Here is a 21,901-nt window from a genome sequence, read left to right on the forward strand (position 1 = left end):
TATGGGAAATTGTGGCTTGGCATTTCTCTCATTTTGAAGAATTTTTAGACTTTCCCTCATATTTAATTATTTAGAAAATTGAAGAATACCAAAGAAAGATTTCGTCCCACTGAGAAAAATCTCAGTATTATACAGTACGTATTACTCTCTTTTTTCACAGAAAAATAGAAACAGATTTATAACTCTTTCCAATCTACCTCTCAAACAGCCAGAATGGCAGGGATCAACCTGGCAAAATGACAACCAAAATTGTTCTTCTAATAGAATGTATATTCTGGGGGTAAATACTGAAACAAACAATGAAATAATCAAGAAAATGACTAAGATAACTTCAAAGTTTTAAGCTATGAAGGAAATAAAATAATGCAGTGTAATAGAGAGTGTAATAGAGAATTGAGAGCATTCATTTTCTATTTCTGCATAACAAATTCCCAGAAATCTTGCAATTTAACATGATTTATCAACTCATAATTTTCCTAGATCTGGAATCTGGGCATGAGTTAACCGGGCAATCTGTTCAAGGTCTCATCAAGTTGAAATCAGGATGCAAACTGGAGTTACAGTTTCATGTGGAGCTCAGGATCTTCTTCCAAACACATTAGTGTTGATGGCAGAGTTCAGTTCCTTGCAATTGTAGGACTAAGGTCCTAATTTCTTACTGGCTATTGGCCAGAGGTAATCTCAGCATCGTTGAGGCCACCCTGAGGCTTATGTCATTTGACAATTTCTGTAGACTCTTACAAAATGATTTTTTGTTTCTTCCATATAAACAGATGGATATTTCTGCTTTCACAGGACTTGCTTGATTATGTTAAGGCCACCCAGAATAACTGATCTTTGGATTAATTTATAGTCAACTTTTTAGGAACTTGAATTATATCTGCATACTCTGTGTACTAAGTTGCTTCAGTCCTGTCCGACTGCAATGCTATGGACTGTAGCCCACCAGGCTTCTCTGTCCAAGGGTTTCTCCATGCAAGAATACTGGAGTGGGTTGCCATGCCCTCCTCCAGGGGGTCTTCCCAACCCAGGGATCAAATCCACATCTCATATCTTCTGAATTGGCACAGGGGGGTTTTACCACTAGTGCCACCTGGGAAGCCTACATCTGCATACTCCCTCATGCCAAATAACATGGCATAAATCCTAACAGTGATATTCTAATATATTCACAGATCTTATCCACCCTCAAAGAGAGTGGATTATACATGGATAGGAGTAATTGTTAGTCATCTTAAATTTCTGACTACAACAGAGGTAAGCCCATAACTTTTAACTAGCATAGCCAAGAAAGACTTCCTAAGGAAGTCATATTTGAGTTGAAACTTGAATTTTGGGAAGCAGTCATATAATAATCATAGAAAAAGTATTCCAGCAGAAGAAATGACTTGTGTGAAAGCTCTGTCTTTGGAGATAACTTTGTAGGTACAGGAAACATAAAGCCCAAGTGCCAAGGGAAGAAAGATAATGTTATGGAGGAGCTTCAATTTTTAAGATATTTAATGGGCCACATTGTATGATTCTAATGAAATTTGAATTCAATAAGAAGTTCAGTAAGAAATATTAGGATGATTTAAGCAGTAAAGTACCATGATCTATTTCCTTATAAATTTCAAAATCTTTCAGGTTGCTTTTCATGAGTACTTTTTATATTTGGCAATTTAAAGTGCTCCCAAAGTTCAATTACTTAGATGCAATGAAAACATCCTTTGAAAGACAATAAATACCAACACTCATGAAAGAAGATATAAGTAACAAGTATAGTACTATACTTATTTTTAAAATTGACTTGTAGTAAAAAAAAAAAAAAAAAAACTTTGCATAAGGGAACTCTAAGCCAAGCTGATTTAATAGTGAATTATACCAAGTATTTAAGAAAGAAAAAGCATAATTCTTTAAAAATTCATCCAGAAATTTTAAGAAATACATCCAAATCATTCTATAAGATAGTGTACTTTGCATGCCAAACCCAAAGAAATTATGAGAAAGAAATTACAGGCTTGCATTTCTTATGAATATATATCCAAAGATTCTTAATGCAGTTTCATTAAGTCAAATCACATATAAAAGGATAATACATCATGATCAAAACTGTTCTATCACACTAATGCCAGATTGGTTTAATATTTTAATAATTGACTTCATCAATTTAATTAACCACATTAACAGGCTAAAAAATATGACTCTCTCAGTAGGTATAGAGAAAAATGTATCATAATCCAGTATTGATTCCTGGAAAAAGAGTCTCATAAACCTAGAAACAGAAGTCATATTCCTTAGTCTAATAAAAGGCATTTGTGCAAATCATAAAATTCATACCATACTTAATGATAAAATAGTCAAATGATTTTCCTTGAAAGTTAGGAATGGACAGATATTCAGTCTTATCATTTCTGTTCAATATTGTAATTAGATGTTTTAGCCAGTGCAGTAAGAAAAAGATAATGACTTGAGTGACTATATATAGAGAGAGAGAATAAAAAAAATGCTTGAATTCTTCTCTTCCCTGAAGATCACCAACTTGTTTAGATGTGCATGTATGACATTCAGTCTTCTTTAGAATAAAGTTGGCCTTGGCCTCACCCTTACTGGGTGAAATGAAATGAAACATTATTATGTTTTTCCTTAAATAGCTGAGGTAAAGGTACAGGAGAAGGAAAGAAAATGGTGGATGACAGTGGAACTTGCTGGTAAGAAAAGCGCATTTATTGTCTTGTTTCCAGCAGCTATGCTACTGGACATCATTTAATATTTCAAAGATACTTTATCTTTTGTCTCCTGTTTTTTTAAAAAAAGCAAACAGTATTTATTAAATTTAGACTGAAAGTTCAGTTCAGTTCAGTTCAGTTAGTTTCTCAGTCGTATCTGACTCTTTGTGACCCCATGGACTGAAGCATTCCAGGCCTCCCTGTCCATCACCAACTCCCTGAGTTTACTCAAATTCATGTCCATTGAGTCGGTGATGTCAGCCAACCATCTCATCCTCTGTCGTCCCCTTCTTTTCCCGCCTTCAATCTTTCCCAGGATCAGGATCTTTTCCAGTGAATCAGTTCTTCACATCAGGTGGCCAAAGTATTGGAGTTTCAGCTTCAACATCAGTCCTTCCAATGAATATTCAGGAACGATTTCTTTTAGGATGGACTGGTTGGATCTTCTTTCAGTCCAAGGGACTCTTAAGAGTCTTCTCCAACACCACAGTTCAAAAACATCAATTCTTTGGTGCTCAGCTTTCTTTATAGTCCAACTCTCACATCCATACATGACTACTGGAAAAACCATAGCCTTGACTATACAGACATTTGCTGGCAAAGTAATGTCTCTGCTTTTTAATATGTTGTCTAGGTTGATCATAACTTTTCTTCTAAGACTAAAAGTATTAGTGTATAAAAGTTATTCATAATATTTTTAATCTTATTTAATCATATTATCCTATAATGTAGGCATTACTAACTTACATTTCATTTTCTAACTTTAATGTGGCAGAGATCATAAGTGGCATAGCTATAACTTGATCCCAGTTCCTTTGATTTCAATTCCTTTGCATGTTCTCATACACAAACATCTTGCTACCTATGTCAGTGTTTTGGGCTTTCTCCAGCCAAAATTTTAAATATGGATAATTGCTGCTTTGAACATAGCTGTATTAAAGCAGTTTTAAAATTAAATGAACTAGAAAATATATATTAAGTCATATATGTGTGGATTTTGCAATATCCTTTCATTTTCAGCCTGAAATAGAATCTTTGAAGTAGAATGTTTTTATATCCCCTTGCTTTTTCTATGCTACAATTTTTATAAATATCCTTGGTCTGTGTTCTACCTCTAATAGCCTAGGAATATAATACAGAAGATATAAATTATACATTGGATATCATAATATTATAGAGCACTCCAGGTGGCCTGGTGGATCAAACACAAGATTAAGTGTCAAGAAATTTGAGTGAAGTAACTCTTGCGATTACAACACTTAATTTTTCTTTCTTCTCTTTTTTTCTCTATATTCCTTTTCTTTCCATTTTTTCCTTATTTTTAAAACTGCATACGCCTTCTCTCCAGGCAACTTCTTTAACTAATATCACTTCCTCAGCTCCATCCGTTAGGAAATCGGCCAGTAAAAACACTCTGACTTCACTCTCTGATTTTGCCATGAGAAATTTTTAATTTTCTCCAAAATATCTCCTTCTTGAGCCTGTCTTTCAAACAATCCTTGTTAATGTAAATAAATGACAAAGCAACAAGCATACCAGGCATTTAGGAAGATGATAAATAAACTTATATATATTAGCTTTGCTTCCATTTCTATTGCCTTGAAAATTTTATGTCATAATCTTCTCTGTCACTACATTATGAGCTAAATGCAAAAGGAAGAAGGGAAACAGTTGCTTTTAGCGTTTATTATTTGCCCTTTGCTTCAGATTTTCCCCTTGTAAGAAAATATATTAATGATTTTGAACAATATAAAAATAATTTCATAGACTAGAATCAGTGGTCCAGCTAGTAGACTTAAAAGATGTGAACGGATTTGTTAAGACTATATTCAAAGTACACAGACCCTATATGCAATTTATTTCTTATAGAACTTACAATTCTCTTAATTTCTATTATATGAATTTAACAGATAAAAGAGAACCAGAGACTCAAAGAAAATCATCCAAATGAGTAAATGCCACTGCCAAAATTGGAAATTTTAGGTCTCTCTGACATCAAAAACTCGTAGTAGCAACATGATCTTTGACATGTTCTTTGAGCTTCAAATTTCTCAGCTGGAAAGGAAGGTGGATGGTGGTCACTCATTTCATTCTCAAGTATTTACCGAGTTATAAGCACAGAAATGACATGTAACCTGGTAAGGTGGCAAATATTCACATAATCATACTGAAAAATGAATAGCTAGAAAATGATTTCAGATATTCTGAAAGAGAGAAATGTGATTCTACCTTTTATCCCCATGTACACAAGAAATATTTGAAGTAGGGATGGTCAGGGAAGACTTTCTTGAAAAATTTGCTTTTCAGTTCACATCTGGAGCATAAGAGGAAATTAACTAGACAGAGGGGGAGAGGGTGGGCAAGTTTCCCTTGGGAAGTCCTGAAAGAGAAAACAATGGGAGAAGGTGCTGGTGGTGAGAGGAGCACGGTTTTTTCAAGGACCTGAGCTTTGTCAATGGAACTGGATGAAGTATAAGAGAGGTTCCCACAACAAACTCTTTCTAACCAATATGGTTGTTCTGTGGCTTAAAGTCAAACAGAGGCAAAGCTAACCAGTGGAAAGTGCTTTGTAAATGAGAAATCAGTATGTTGACGTGAAGATTTTTTGCTGATTTCTTATTTTAAAAGACTATAACATTTCCCCTAAACTATTCTTAGTCTTAGCACTGAGTGGAATCTTTTCATGGCATGAAATTGGGGTTTACAGAGGAGCTTCTGTTTCCACAGTGACAGACCTAGAGACAATTCTTAACAGACGTTAGCTTAACACTTGTGGTGAAAATATGTTTCAAAGTATTAAATACACAGCCTCTGGCTGTTTCTAAAGAAGCTACCCTCCGACTGACGATTGTGCATTTGTAAGTTGATTATAAATGTGGGCTTCTTTAGCTGAAGTGGGGAGAGCTAGGGAAACCCAGTTGTTTCATAAGCCAGAGGACAGAAAAGAATTCTCCCCACTGCTAAGTGAAGGAAGAACAGGAGAGAAACGTGTAAGCTGGTGACTGATGGGCTGGTAGGTGAGTTTTCCTACGGCAAAAGACAACAATTGTCCGTCTAGTCAAAGCTATGGTTTTTCCAGCACAGACATTACTTTGTCAACAAATGTCCGTCTGGTCAAGGCTATGGTTTTTCCAGTGGTCATGTATGGATGTGAGAGTTGGACTGTGAAGAAAGCTGAGCACTGAAGAATTGATGCTTTTGAACTGTGGTGTTGGAGAAGACTCTTGAGAGTCCCTTGGACTGCAAGGAGATCCAACCAGTCCATCCTGAAGGAGATCAACCTTGGGATTTCTTTGGAAAGAATGATGCTAAAGCTGAAACTCCAGTACTTTGGCCACCTCATGCGAAGAGTTGACTCATTGGAAAAGACTTTGATGCTCGGAGGGATTGGGGGCAGGAGAAGGGGACAACAGAGGATGAGATGGCTGGATGGAATCACGGACTCGATGGATGTGAGTCTGAGTGAAGTCTGGGAGTTGGTGATGGATAGGGAGGCCTGGTGAGCTGCGATTCATGGGGTCGCAAAGAGTTGGACACGACTGAGCAACTGAACTGAACTGAATGTATGGAGGTGAATGTTGGACAATAAGGAAGGCTAAATGCTGAAGAATTGATGCTTTTGAACTGTGGAGCTGGAGAAAACTCTTGAGAGTCCTTGCATAGCAAAGAGATAAAATCAGTCAATCCTAAAGGAAATCAACCCTGAATATTCATTGAAAGGACTGATGCCAAAGCTGATGCTCTGATACTTTAGCCACCTGATGTGAAGAGCGATTGGAAAAAACCCTGATGCTGGGAAAGATTGAGAGCAGAAGAGGGTGACAGAGGAGGATATGGTTGGATGGCATCACTGACTCTTTGGGCATGAATGTGAGCAAACTCCAATAGATAGTGAAGGACAAAAAGTCCAGCATTCTGTAGTCCATGGGGTTGCAAAGAGTGGGACACAACTTAGCAACTGAACAGCAATAAGTAGGGAACAAATTTTCACCTGAAAGTCTTGCCCACCTTCCTCCCAGGTTTGCTGTTTAGTGAGGACTGCACCACACCCTCTCTTCAGTGTCAGAGATGGGGATAGAGACTTGTCTCCTTCCTTAAAAAAAATTTTTTTTAAATTGGAGGATAGTCACTTTAGAATGGTGTTGGTTTCTGCCTTACAACAACTCAAATTAGCCATAAGTATATAATATATCCAGGGCTTGCTAGTTGACAGCTAGTTGTAAAGTAATCCACCTGCTGATGCAGAAGGCATTAGAGACGTGGATTCAGTCCCTGCATTGGGGAGATCCCCTGGAGGAGGGCATGGCAACCCACTCCAGTGTTCTTCCCTGGAAATTTCCATGGACTGAGAAGCCTGGCAGGCTATAGTCCATAGTGTAGCACAGAGAGACACAGCTGAATTAACATAATACACATGTAACCATGAAGCTAGTGACTGTGCTGTTCCTGTTATATGTTAGATTAGACAATCTTCATTCCTTCAAAAGCTCTTCTTAGATCATATTCAATGTGTTAAATAATGTACTGAGGGTTTTAAGAAAAAAGATATAGTCTCTGTTTTAGGGAAGTACAGACATATTTGGGCTTCCCTGATATCTCAGTTGGTAAAGAATCTGCCTGTAATGCAGGAGACCCTGGTTGGATTTCTGGGTCAGGAAGATCTGCTGGAGAAGGGATAGGAAACGCACTCAAGTATTCTTGGGCTTCCCTTGTGGCTCAGATGGTAAAGAATCCACCTGCAATGTGGGAGACCTGGGTTCAATCCCTGGGTTGGGAAAATCCCCTGGAAAAGGGAAAGGCTACCCATTCCAGTATTCTTGCCTGGAGAATTTCATGGACTGTATAGTCCATGGGGTCACAAAGAGCTGGACACGTCTGAGTGACTTTCACTTTCACAAACATATTCAGTATACGTATGTGCTCAGTCACTTCGGTCATGTCCGATTCTTTGTGACCCTTTGGGTCCTCCTCCAGGGGATCTTCCCGACCCAGGGATTGAACCCGTGTCTCCTGCATCTCCTACACTGCAGGTGGATTTTCGTCCACTGAACCACCTGGGAAGCCCATATTAAGTACACGTGACATATATGCCACTACTTCTACTTTCATTCTTGTAGCAGACTTCATGAGTCATTTACAGAACAGAGTTCTCAAAAACTGTCTCAGCATAGTATAACTGAGTACACAGTTGGTTTGAATGGTAAAACTTTTTCTTCCAGTGTCACTGCAGAAATATTCATGAATATATTACTATGTTCCTACATTGTTTTTGAAGTCCACTGGATTGCCCAGTTTCTGCTACATGAATATACATACCAAAAAAGGATAAGTTCTCTAACAATATTTTATTTTTCTCCTGTCAGTCTTATATTCGGCATCCTAAGTGGTTTCCTGCCACAAATGCCCAATTTCTGACATTTCTAGTGCCTTTCACATTGTGAAGTCTGCAAATGACTTTAAGAAAGAGTTGCATGGGTATTAAAGACAAGCTTTTTGTTTCTGGTATGAGGATTACAATCTCTTTCACTCAAGTGTGTCTTCAGCGAGAATTTATGGAGTGCTTTGAATATTCATTGGAAGGACTGATGCTGAAGCTGAAGCTCCAATACTTTGGCCACCTGATGGGAAGAACTGACTCATTGGAAAAGACCCTGATGCCAGGAAAGATTGAAGTCAGGAGGAGAAGAGGATGACAGAGGATTGAGATGGTTGGATGGCATCACCAACTCGATGGACATGAGTTTGAGCAAGCTTCAGGAGCTGGTGAAGGACAGGGAAGCCCGGCGCGCTGCAGTCCATGGGGTCGTAAAGAGTTGTACATGACTGAGTGACTGAACTGAATTTGTGTATATTGGACACTGCAGATTTGGGGACAATGAGAAACCATTTTTGACATCAGTTTAACGAAGGAGATGTGTATGAAAATAAAGACCAATCATAACAAAGCAAGGCTGGAGGAACATACAAAGTTCTAGCGAATCCAGGGAAGAAAAAGATTAATTCTGCCAGCAATCATCATAAAATGTGTCAAAAGGAAGGAATATTTGAGCTGGATCTTGAAGGGTAAGTGGAGTGCTGTAGACTGAGAGGATGAACACTAGCTTTTTAAGGAAAAGAATGATAGGAGAGCTGAACAAACTGAGGTTTGAAAATGCATTATACAAAACAAGGCTGATAAAATTGTTTGGGCTAGATTATGAACAGACTTAAATTCCAGGTTCATAATACTATAAATGAAAAAGCAAATAATATCCCTGACTTGTTTATTAACATTATTTCCATTTTGTGTATTTTCTAGGCTGATTAAATGTCCACAAGCCAAGGAGCTATTGTTTCTTGCCACTAAATGCCCTAGTTCATCAACACGGGAAATCTTTGTAACCTCCCAGAAGAAAGAAAAGGAAAAGCAGGAAAGGAGGAAGGAAGGGAGAAAGGAAAGGAGGGAGAGAGGAATGGAGAGAAAGTGAGAGTGATGAAGATAGAGAGGAATCATAACTAAAGGAAAAAGACAAAGAGGAGAAAGTAGAGCGGGAAAGAAAAAGTAAGAAATCATTTGGGTTCACTGCCAATAAGAGTTAGGAAAGCTGATTTCTTAAGATAAACTGAAGTAAAACAAAATATGCTCCATATGTTGAAACTGTATACTTAGTTTGAGATAAACAAAAACATGTTTGGAGAATAGCTGCCATAATTAAAAAGAAATTAAAAGAAAGAAAGAAAAACCATCTGGGGATAAATATATATACTTAAACACACACACAGACAAAAACACACAGTGATTCCAAAAAGTGAAGTTTTTCTTGATTTAAGTAAACTCTCCTGTTGCAAAAAGGCATTGCATCAGTTTTTGCCCAAATGCCGAGCACCCCATGTTCCACACTGGAGCTCTACAGAGCTACTCAGCATTACTCAAACACGAGAAGATCTTTCCAAAGCCTGTCCTTTGCTCCTGCTTTCTTCCCTGCTATGAATGTACTTTTCCTTTTGGCTGACTCCGACTTACTCCCGAGTGCCCAACTCAGATGTCACCTACTCCCAACAGTGTGCCAGACACCCAGCAAGGTTGATGATGGCTTATTCATCTGTGAACTTTAGCATGTCTATCAGTTTCCTTCCTGTGGCTGCTGTAATAAAATACTGCAAACTGGGTGTCTTAACACAAAAAGTTTGTTGTTTCACAATTCTGGAGGCTAGAAGTCTGATACCGGTTCAAAATCAGGTTTGGGTACATCTAACGCTTACTCTTTGGAAGAAAAGTTATGACCAACCTAGATAGTATATTCAAAAGCAGAGATGTTACTTTGCCAACTAAGGTCCGTCTAGTCAAGGCTATGGTTTTTCCAGTAGTCATATATGGATGTGAGAGTTGGACTGTGAAGAAGGCTGAGCACCGAAGAATTGATGGTTTTGAACTGTGGTGTTGGAGAAGAATCTTGAGAGTCCCTTGGACTGATAGGAGATCCAACCAGTCCATCCTAATGGAGATCAGCCCTGGGATTTCTTTGGAAGGAATGATGCTGAAGCTGAAACTCCGGTACTTTGGCCACCTCATTCGAAGAGTTGACTCATTGGAAAATACTGTGATGCTGGGAGGGATTGGGGGCAGGAGGAGAAGGGGACGACAGAGGATGAGATGGCTGGATGGCATCACGGATTCGATGGACGTGAGTCTGAGTGAACTCCGGGAGATGGTGATGGACAGGGAGGCCTGGCGTGCTGCGATTCATGGGGTCTCAAAGAGTCAGACACGACTGAGCAACTGAACTGAACTGAACTGAACTGAAGGACTTTGAGGGAGAGTCTAATCTACAATGTCCTTCTAGCTTCTAATGATGGCTGGCAATCTTTTGTATTCTTTGGACTATAGTTACATCACTCCAATCTCAGGCTTCATCTTCACATGGTGTTCTCCCTGTGTCTCTTGTGTCTTCACGTGGCCACCTTCTTATAAAGACACCAATTGTGTTGGGTTAGGGCCCCACTCTATTCCAGTATGACGTGGTTTTAATTTATAAGTCACATCTAAGACCATCTTATTTCCAAAAGACTTGAATTCACTTTCTGAGGTAATGGGGAGTAGAACTTCAACTTATCCTTTGAGGACATAATTCAACTCATAGCAACAAGACTACTCCACCTCTGGTTTCACTGAAAAACTCAGATGCTTTCCTGTTTGTGTCCCCAGTCCCCAAAGAAGTTGATAAGAAACTCCTTTTCAAGAAATATATAGATATATATGTGTATGCTGCTGCTGCTGCTAAGCTGCTTCAGTCGTGTCCGACTCGGTGCGACCCCATAGATGGCAGCCCACCAGTCTCCCCTGTCCCTGGAATTCTCCAGGCAAGAACACTGCAGTGGGTTGCCATTTTCTTCTCCAATGCATGAAAGTGAAAAGTGAAAGTGAAGTCTCTCAGTCGTGTCCGACCCTCAGTAACCCCATGGACTGCAGCCTTCCAGGCGCCTCCATCCATGGGATTTTCCAGGCAAGAGTACTGGAGAGGGGTGCATTGCCTTCTCTGATATATGTGTATACATACATATATATACATATATATATATATATATATAGTTTCCATGACTCAACATAGTTAATTTAATAAATTCATAGTTCATATCTTCCAAATTGAGTTAGAGTATTTCTTATTAAAGCTACAAGGAAGGGACTTCCCTGGTGGTCCAGTGGTTAAGAATCCACCTTCCAACACCTTCCAAGGCAGATGATGTAGGTTTGTTCCCTGGTTGGGGAACTAATATCCCCCAGGCTGAGAGACAACTAAGCCTGTTCTTCACAACTACTGAGCCCAGACACCCTAGAACCCACATGCCTCAACTGAGACTAGATGCAGTCAAATAAATAAATATTTTTAAATAAATAAATAAAGCTCAAAGGAGGTTAGGAGGCAGTTAAATCTACACTTAAGGGAGAACACATAGCACATGGTGACATCCTTTTCATTACACTCCTCAAAGAGATGTTGTCTGTTAAAGTGGGCATTGTGGCACAGGAAAATCCTCACCTGAAGTCATCTAAAGGGATGAGATCCCTGAGGAAAAAAGGCCCATGTTTAAGTGTAGTTCTATCTAGGTCGCTATACAGTATTGATACTATCACTTCTCTTCTGTTTGCCTCAGCTTATCCTCAGAAGATGAGAGTTAGACAAGAAAGAGTGATTTTAAAATGTAAAGAAGCGTAAGAACTCTTTTCAAATGAAATCTTTCTCAAAGCCCCAGCTTAAATAGCAGATTTTTGTGAGGCTGCCTAAGACCAGGTGAAGAAACTGAGCCTGAATGCCACTGGATTAGTCATCCCCAGGATGATTTCTCCACAAGAAGTTCCAAAGAATTCTGGAAACACAGATTTAAAACTACTCAATCCGATGAAAGTATTTGGTATATAGTATATATACACTATATATAGTATATAGCTTTGATATGTAGTCACAGACATAGATGGTCATCCATTTGAAAAAAAGGAAAGAAGAAATAGGAAGAGAGAACAAAAGGGAGGGAGAGGAGAGGAAGGAGAAGAGGGAAGAAGAGGAAAGATGGAAAATGTATTAGAAAATAAGATACTAGGGGGGAAAATTGTAAAGAGGGCCAAAGATCTTGAACAAAACTTTTCATAGCCATAAAAATATCCTCTCCAATTTTATCTTGGTACTCATATAGTAAATTCTAAATTGTTAGCCTTATTTTGTAAATGCACATTGTTATTTTTAGCCACATTATAACTGTATGATCACAAAGGCAATACAGTCTGAAGGAGAAACAGAGAATGTAGACAACTACATGTAAACATCAACTGGTAGATCCAAAGACGATGGGTTGTTGCACTCAAGTTAGTCATATCTAAAATAACTTCACCAAAACTACTTTGCATTTTTGCCCCAGCAGTCGTAAACTGTGTTCCCAGGGAACAGTTTGTTGTAGGCTTCTTTTCCTTGGTGAATGCTAAACCTTCATTTTGACATAACCATCTCTTATCTTCAACCTGTATTCTTCTTTCCAAATGTAACTTAACATTCTTTAGGAAGCCTTCTCTGAATACCCATGTCCAATTAACTTCACTCTCCTCCGTGTGCCTCTGTGTATCATCTGTATCTTGATAGAACTGATACCTCTGTACTATCACTCTGAACTGTAGTCTATTCAATTGCTGTTTATGTACAAATAATGAGTTATTTCTTTTGTTTCTTAGTGCCCCTGTCCTAGCAAGTGCTAGGCACATGATGGGTGTTGTAATTGACTGCTGAATGCATGAGTTAATGTAAAGGAGAGTCTGTTTCAAACTGTTTTAAAGTTTTCAGGTAATCTTGGAAAAGCATCAAGATGAGAGTGGGCATAATTTGAATGTCAGTATTCTATTTAATTTGTACAAGAGAAATGAAATATTGCAGTCAAATGTCTAGTGGCTTTATATTCCCAATTCAACAGTCATGAAGAGGGAACACAGAAAATGAACTTTTTTTTTTCCAAACTTATCTTGGAAATTAGCCCAAAAGCCAAATGTTTTATTTTAATGGTATGTTTCTTCTCTCAGACCACAACTAGTAAACATTTCAGATCACACATACACACAATGTTTGTTTGTATTTACTGTAATTCCCTATGCAACTCCAGATGCTTGGACCATTTAGGCAACTAATACATGTTTGATGAATTAAAGAATAAATGAAGGGACCCTTGAATAAAATTAGCTTAGATTCTGACATCCATTAGCAAGCTGTTACCAGTTTTCATCTGTCTAGTTTAAATGTAGGCCGTCCATTTGGAGAGAGGGAATGAAAAAACATAGTACAAAGAACTGATCTGTTCAATGCTTTTGAATCAATAATTAAAATATAATCACTTATAAAACATTTGCTACAACATGATGGAGAATACTGGATTCTGACTTTGGCTTTGTCCCCATATTGCTATGTGAGATTAACTTTTTTACCTAACAAGATTGAGCTTGGTTCCACCTACATTAATATATTCAGACTTTATGGGACAAAGGTCATATTTTCTTTAAGTCTGATACAGTCTAGTATGATTCTGATATGATTACATATGTGATTGGACCATGACAATATGTGTACATCCCAGGGAGTCTTTTAATTTGGTATCTTTGGTAGACAAGCATCATCTTAAAGTTTTACTTTAAAGAAATAAAATATTGTCTCTAGGATTAATTTCTAGGGAAAGTTGTTGGAAAAACTTCATCCTCTGTACCTCAGGCAACATACCTCTGGCTCCATACTTCTATTGCACTCTATATTCAAAAGATCTGTCATTAAGTGTAGACCTTCTTAGAGGAAAGTTTTATTGAATATGATTTGAAAGTAGAATATGGCTCTTGGAATGGGAATGGCAAAAGATCTTACTTCCTACCTTATCAAATGTTTCTTCCAATTATGTATCATACTGCCCTGAGAATTCTGGCAAATTAAGCATTCTTACCTCCTTACACTCCCCACTCACTTTTTAAATTATTTCCCTGATTGATGTCAGGGTGACATGCCATGTCTGATCATGTATTTATAAACCAGCTTAAAGCTCATAGTGCTTTCATATGCATAATCTTGATGGAGCCTCACAAGTCTTAGGAGATATAGCTCATAAAATGGATAGCTGCTTGTTTCTCAAATAGGAAACTGAGGCTCAGAGCTTTCAAGCTTTATGAAAGGATAGATAATGAAAACAGATGGAATTGGGCCTTGAATCTGGGCATTTGATTTCTGGTTCAAGGGTTATTGACTATGCCTTAGTGCTTTAATGAGCATTCAGGAAACAGCTTTCCTCATTCATACATTCTTTCTTCCAATATATTTACTGAACATCTATTATTTGCAGGTATTGTGTCTGGTGTTGGTGTTATAATGGGAATCAAGCCAAACCCCTTTATTTCATTGAGTTTTTAATAAGGGAGAAAAAGAGACAATTATAAAGCTTACTATCTCACTCAGAAAAGCACATAAACAAACACAGCCACTAATTGGAGGGACTCATCACTTTTGTCACTGTTTGGATAAATCAAGCAAAAGAAGGTATGCTTCAGACTGGTCCAGTGATTAAGACGTCGCCTTCTAATACAGAGGACATGGGTTTGATCCCTGGTCAGGGAATTAAGGGCTTCCCTAGTGGCTCAGAAGTAAAGAATCTGCCTGCAATGCAGGAGGCATGGGTTCATCCCTGGGTCAGGAAGATCCCTTGTAGGAGGAAATGGCCACCCATTCCAATATTCTTGCCTGGAGAATCCCAAGGACAGAGGAGACTGGCGGGCAATAGGGTTGCAAAGACTCGGACACGACTGAAGTGACTGAACACACAAGCCTGCAGGAACTCAGATCACATGTGCTGTGGGGCAACTAAGCCTGCAACTGAGCCTGAACTCTCTGCAGTACCACAGCTAGACAGAAGCCTACATGCCACAGCAAGAGCCCATGTGCTGCATCGAGGACCTGATGAAGCCAGATAAATCTTTTTAAATCAAAAAAGAAAGATAAGCTTCACCTGTGAACTGCAGTCTGATAAACTGTGCTTTCTTCTGATTTAATTCACTGATCAACTGGAGAAAATGTAACACATCAGCTGTAATCAGTGCTTCTGAATTGTGGTGTTAGAGAAGATTCTTGAGAGTCCCTTGGAGACTGCAAGGAGATCAAACCAGTCAATCCTAAAGGAAATCAACCCTGAATATTCATTGAAAGGACTGATGCTAAAGCTGAAGCTTCAATACTTCAGCCACCTGATGGGAAGAACTGACTCAGAAAAGACTCTGATGCTGGGAAAGATTGATGGTAGGAGGAGAACAGGACAACAGAAGATAAGACGGTTGGATGGCATCACTGGCTCAATGGACATGAGTTTCAGCAAACTCTAGGAGATAGTGAAGGACAGGGAGGCCTGGTGTTGCAAAGAATCGGACATTACTTAGCGACTGAACAACAACCAACCATACAGCAAGTACCCAGGCCTGGGAATAAATCAGTGTGATAAGTTTCCTTTTCTGCTTGGAAATTTTTACTTCTATAGGACTTTCAGTAACAAAAGAACAGTATGCCTCTTGAGTACCAAAAGTAAGGAAATTTGGAGGACTACCCAAAAATTACTGCATTGAACGACTCCTTTTCAAGGCAGCCACAGATAAAAGAAGTTGTGTTCATCCCTGCTCTTTCAAAATTGTGTCCTCCAAATTGTTCTCCCATAAGAGACATCAGGAGTTTCCTCATTTCACCGTTTCAACTTGTCCAATTCCTCTCTTGGTAATTCTTAAATCAGTGTAGAAACTACTTGTAATCATCGTAAGTATTCTTGGGTATAAGAAAATGGTGGCAAACATTTCCTCCTAACAAGAAGGAACTATTTAAAGAATGTGTAAGGAAGACAAAAATGGAAGTTATTATTTGGGTTACTACTTGTAGTGGCTTTATTTCACTCAACTGAAAGCAAGTCCAATCATGGGAAAGAGCAAGCTACTATAATTGGGGGAAGAACATCTCAGAATTATATCAGAACTGGAACATTTTGATGGAAGAATTTTCAAATGATATGCTGAGAAAGAGGACCAAACTCTCAATCCTTCTTTCCCCCGCCTTCTCCCCTTTGGCCTTTGGGGAGATGCAGGTGCCAACTAGTATATGTAGAATGAATAACTAGCAAGGTCCTACTGTAGAGCACAGGGAATTACATTCAGTATCCTGTCATAAATCATAATGGACAAGAAATGAAAAATAACCTGTTTGTATAACTGAATTACTTTGCTGTATAGCAGAAATTAATACAACATGGTAAATCATCTATACTTCAATAAAATAGGAAAGAAAAAAAAAGAAAGACACACAATATTTCACCATTAAGGACAAGACAAAGTTTATCATGTAACTGAATGCGATAAAGATATTCTAGGGATCGCTGAGATCAACTGGATTATTCATGTGGTTGATTCCCCAGATAAAAGCTTTTGTGATTCCAATTTTAGTATATGTGCTGCCAAAGTCAGCACTTCTTTTGTGATTCCAAATGGACAAATATTTATCTTCACTAGGTTTTTACATAGTGTAACTGGTATTCATCAAATTTTCTTCCTTCCAGGCTATGAAACAGAACATGCAGTACTTGGGCAGCCTGCAGTAAAAGACTAGCTTGGCTGATTTATTGGATTTCTTAGGTTTGATTTTCACACAGTGAGCTGGGCCATTTGTCCTTGAGATAGTTTGGCACTTTGGGGAAAATCTATATTGCAGAAGCATATGTTTGATTGACCATGCAGTAGTACATTGGAGGCTGAAATTGACAAAATTGGACCACAGCTTGCTGCAAAGCCTTGTGTGGATGTCAGGGCCAGGCCAGTGTTTTGACAGCAGATGGAATTTCCAGGTAGCCTCCACGGTCATCTCAAGTTGCCAGAAAGGGTATGGAATACCCTTTTCATGGAAATTGAGCTGACGTATGTGTACTGCTGGTTCTCTGTAATTACCTACCACTTACTGGACCAGACCCTCAGTTGCTATTCAAACTCAGTGTGAAACTTTTTTTTTTTTGAAGAATCAGGCAGAGAAGACCAAAATATCACTGTTTTAAAAAGTGTATACACTTCCCATTTATTAACAGAAGCAAATATCATTAACATTTAGAGTTGAGGGAAAAGCTTGAAGTTAATTTAAAATGTTTGAGACACAGAACACTTCCCAGGTGGTGCAATGGTAAAAGAATACTCCTGCCAATACAAGAGACACTCGTTCAATCCCTGGGTTGGGGTAATCCCCTGGAGGAGGGCATGGCAACCCACTCTGTTATTCTTGCCTGGAAAATTCCATGGACAGAGGAGCCTGGCAGGCTGTGGTGCATGGAGTTGCAAAGAGTTGGACATGACTGAGCCCACATGAGACACAGGACGTGTAGAATGCAGCAATCTATCATTTTTATGTAACTTTTTAAAAAGGGATGTTTTCAGTGAAAACAAAAGTGAATGTTCAGAGCAAAGCCATCTATATTACAGGTATTATCTAAATTCTTCTAATGTATTTACTTTTTATGAAACACTGATTATATCATTTAAAAATATCTGCAGTGAGGAAAATGTCATATTACACTTAAAAAAAATTACTAATTGCATCTCTATTGTGTACAAGTGGTTACTCTAAGCCTGTGGGGAAAAGTGATCCAGAAATCAATCCATCCTTCCAGAAACCCTGCTACTGCAAAAAATCAAGCAGCCCAGACTTCACCTTCATTTGGAAGATGCCATGTACCTACCTGGCTCAAGAATGGAGGAGAAGCTGAAGATACCTTGGGATATTGGCTTGATATTTAAGAAAGTATTCAACTTTAAATCTTTTGATCAATTAGCAGACCACCTCCTGCTAAGAAGTGAAAACACACTCCTTCAAGGGCCATATTTAGCAATTAATTGTAGATCTTACCAGAACCTGTTTTTCCTTATATCTTTCCTTATGTTTATGCCAAATTCCTTTTGTATTACTTTTCAATGGATGATAGTTATTCTAATCCAAATGCTGTGCCCAGAATGGGAACCAACATTCCTACACCTTTTCTTTATCTTTTTGTAACAGAACTTATTTTTAGAGCAGTTTTATGTTCAGGCAAAACTGAGTAGAAAGTGCAGAGTTTCTATTATTTCCCCTACTCCTCCACCCCAGCCCCCCTAAACAGCCTTCCCTACCATCAACATTTCACACTGGAGTGGTACGTTTGTTATAATCATTGAGCCTATGCAACATTATAACAGAAATCCACGGTTTATATTAGGATACACTCATGGTGTTTACATTCTATGCAGTTTGACAAGTACATTATGTTGTATTTACCATCATAGCATCATACAGAATAACTTCTCTGCCCTAAAAATCCTGTGTTCTTTCTAGTCATTTCTCCAGCTCCCCTAACACTTGGCAAACACTGATTTTTTTTTTTTTTTTTTGACTGCATCAAGTCTTAGTCATGGCACATAAGCTCTTAGTTGTGGCCCATGGAATCCATTTCCCTGACCTGGAATCAACCCAGGTCCCCTGCATTAGGAGTATGGGGTCTTAACCCCTGGACCACAGGGAAGTCCCAACCACTGATTTTATTTATTTATTTTTTTAGTCTTCAAACTTTTGCTTTTTCCAGGATGTCATAAATTTGGAATCATATAGGATGTGGCTTTTTCACTTAGTAATATGCATTTAAGTTTCTTTCATGTCTTTTCATGGCTTGATAGTTCATTTCTTTTTACTGCTGATTAATATCCTATTGTATGGATGTACCACAGTTTATTTATCCAATCACCAGCTGAAGGACATCTTGATTGCTTCCACATTTTGGCAATTATGAATAAAGTTGCTATAAACATTTGTGTGCAGGTTTTTGTATGGACATAACTTTTCAACTGATTTGAATAAATACATACTAAGTATGGTGATCACTGGATAGAATGATGTAAGATTATGTTTAATTAGGTAAGAAACTGACAACCAATTTTCTAATATGGCTGTACCATCTGACTTTCCCACTAGCAATCAATGAGTGTTCCTGTTGTTCCATCTCCTCTCCAACACTCGGTATTGTTAATGCTCCAGGTATTGACCAATCTAAGAAGTATGTGCATGTGCTAAATTTCTTCAGTAGTGTCTGACTCTGTGTGACCCTATGGAATATGTGGCGGTATCCTACTGCTATCTTAAATGGGCTTGTTTGCCATCTGTATATCTTCTTTAGTGAGATATCATTTTATAGATTTTGCCCATTTTTTGGGTCAAGTTTGTTCATTTTCTTATCACTGAATTGTAAGAGTTCTCTGCATATTTTAGGTAACAATCTTTATTGAATATGTCTTTTGTAAACATTTTCTCCCAGTATGTGACTTGTTTTCTCATTCTCTTGATCTTTTTTCTAATTATATATATATATATAAATATATATATATAATGATCATTTTTATTGAATTTCTTACATTGTTGCTTCTGTTTCATGTTTTGGTATTTTGGCCCTGCAAGGCATGGGGGATCTTAGCTCTTTGACCGGGGATCGAACCTTCATCCCCTGTGTTGGAAGGTGAAGTCTTAACTGCTGGACCACCAAGGAAGTCCCTATGTATGCTTTCTATGTGCAGAAGAAACCTGGGTTCATTTTAGAAATTTGGGGTAATATAGAAAATTTAGATGTCAAAATTGATACCAAAAATATCCCTTGTGGTAATAGTCTTGTTATCTGGTCTATCACTAAAGAACTCTCAGCTTTACAGGAAGCTAAGTAATGTTCCCTTCCGGTAGGCCAGGAATACAGACAAACTAGGAGATCTCAGAATAAAAAGAATATTCCTGCAATGGTCAAGCTAAACCTGAAGAAGTAAACAGAGTAATGATTGTTTCTTGATATCTGTTGGCAAACTGATAGAGACAATTAGATATTTCTGACATATAAGTTGTAACCCCAGAGGATATATAAGATCTCCTGAAAATACAGTCTTTTTCTGAAGAAGTGAAGTTGCTCAGTTGTGTCTGACTCTTTGTGATCCCTTGGACTGTAGCCTACAAGGCTCCTCTGTCCATGGAATTTTCCATGCAAGAGTAATGGAGTGGGTTGCCATTTCCTTCTGCAGGGGATCTTCTTCCTGAGCCAGGGATCAAACCTGGGTCGCCCACTTTGCAGGCAGACGCTTTACCGTCTGAGCCACCAGAGAAGCCCCTGAGTCTCAGTATAATTTAGGACCATTTTATTAACCACACACTAAGAAGTTCTTTGTGTATTAATCAGCAACTCTTATTGTACTCATATAAATAAACAGGCAGATAAAAGAAAACACCAAATGAATCACACTGATTCAGACGGTTATTAAATTAATAAATGCTGTGAAATCTTTGCCCTAGTGACAAGAATTTGAACACAAGCAGATCTAATATCTGGCCTTGCTCTCATAGTAGGTGGTGGGATCCTAACATGCTATATTAGAGAGAGAGAGAGAGAGAGAGGGTTAGAGAAACACTTGCATGGTGAGACAAACCAAAACAAAATAAAACAAACAAACAGAGCACACAAATGTATTATTCTGTCAATCATTAGTCCCCCAAATAAATACTGCAAACTTGAATCTTTTCCTATAAACTTCTATCTCCCTAATTAAACTATCATTATCTTTGTAGTATGATAATTACGTGAAAAGCACTATTTCCTTTTACCTCTGTGAGAAGAAAATCAATAACCTTTGTAATCCTTAAACGATCTTTTCTCCTTTAATTGTTATTTGTGTTAAAAATGTCTGACATCTTCCATGTTACAATTACAAAATTAAAACCAGTATTTAAAAGTAGAAAAGAATTCAAAAAACATAGACCAAAAAAAAAAAAAGTATCTGACATAAGACCCCAAGTTTTCCACTTGACACGTGTTTCTTGAGCACCTTTTCCATACTCAGCACTAGGAATGACTATGTGAATAAAAATAAAGCAGTCAAAACATAGGTGGGTAAACTTGAAACATGGTAGCATTTCACATCAGAAGGTCAAATACAGTGACACGATCTGAGCAGAGCTGTGAACTAAATAAGATGAAAAAGCAGAAACCAGAGGACAAGATTTCTAGTATAATGAACATTTAAATCCCTGAACAGTGGGCTATATTGAAGGTACAGCATTAAGGTCAAAGTGTCTAGACCAGAGTGACTACTGATGAAAGTAGCTTGAGACGGGGCCACAGAAGCAGGCCAGGGCCAGATCACATAGAACTTTGTAGGTCATGGCCAAGATTTTAGATTTTCTTCAACTGTAATGAGAAGCCATTGTTACTCAACAACTATTTGTAATTGAAGCAATAACATCTTGGGAGGGGGTCAGGGGAAAGTCTTAGTGTTATTATGCATTTTCAGTGGTCATCTAAGCCAGGATTTCTCAGTCTTGGCACTACTGACCTTTTGACCCAGATAATTGTTGTGGGAGGCTTTCCTATACATTGGAAGATGTTCAGCAACATTTCTGGTCCTCTAGTCACTCCATGAGAGTGGCACACGCCTTCCAATTGTGGCAAATAAAACTGTCTTCACACAATGACAAACGACCACTTGCCCCAGTTGAGAGCCACTAATATAATCCAATTCATTTTTATAGATGCAATAGCTATACGGTTAAATTACTTACTTTAGGTAAACAAAGACAGTTCAAGAACTAAAGGAGCAACTAGTAAACTTTTATATATATATGTGAAAGTGAAGT

At 38.1% G+C, this 21,901-nt stretch overlaps 1 pseudogene; it reads left to right on the top strand.

Annotated features, from left to right (window-relative positions):
* The window catches only part of LOC120878792, a 54,389-nt pseudogene extending 33,478 nt beyond the window's left edge, over window positions 1-20,911 (top strand).
* The last annotated feature ends 990 nt before the right edge of the window (window positions 20,912-21,901 follow it).

This window comes from Oryx dammah, unplaced genomic scaffold (assembly GCF_014754425.2).
Source record: "Oryx dammah isolate SB20612 unplaced genomic scaffold, SCBI_Odam_1.1 HiC_scaffold_19, whole genome shotgun sequence".
In the NCBI taxonomy this organism is placed as follows: Eukaryota; Metazoa; Chordata; class Mammalia; order Artiodactyla; family Bovidae; genus Oryx; species Oryx dammah.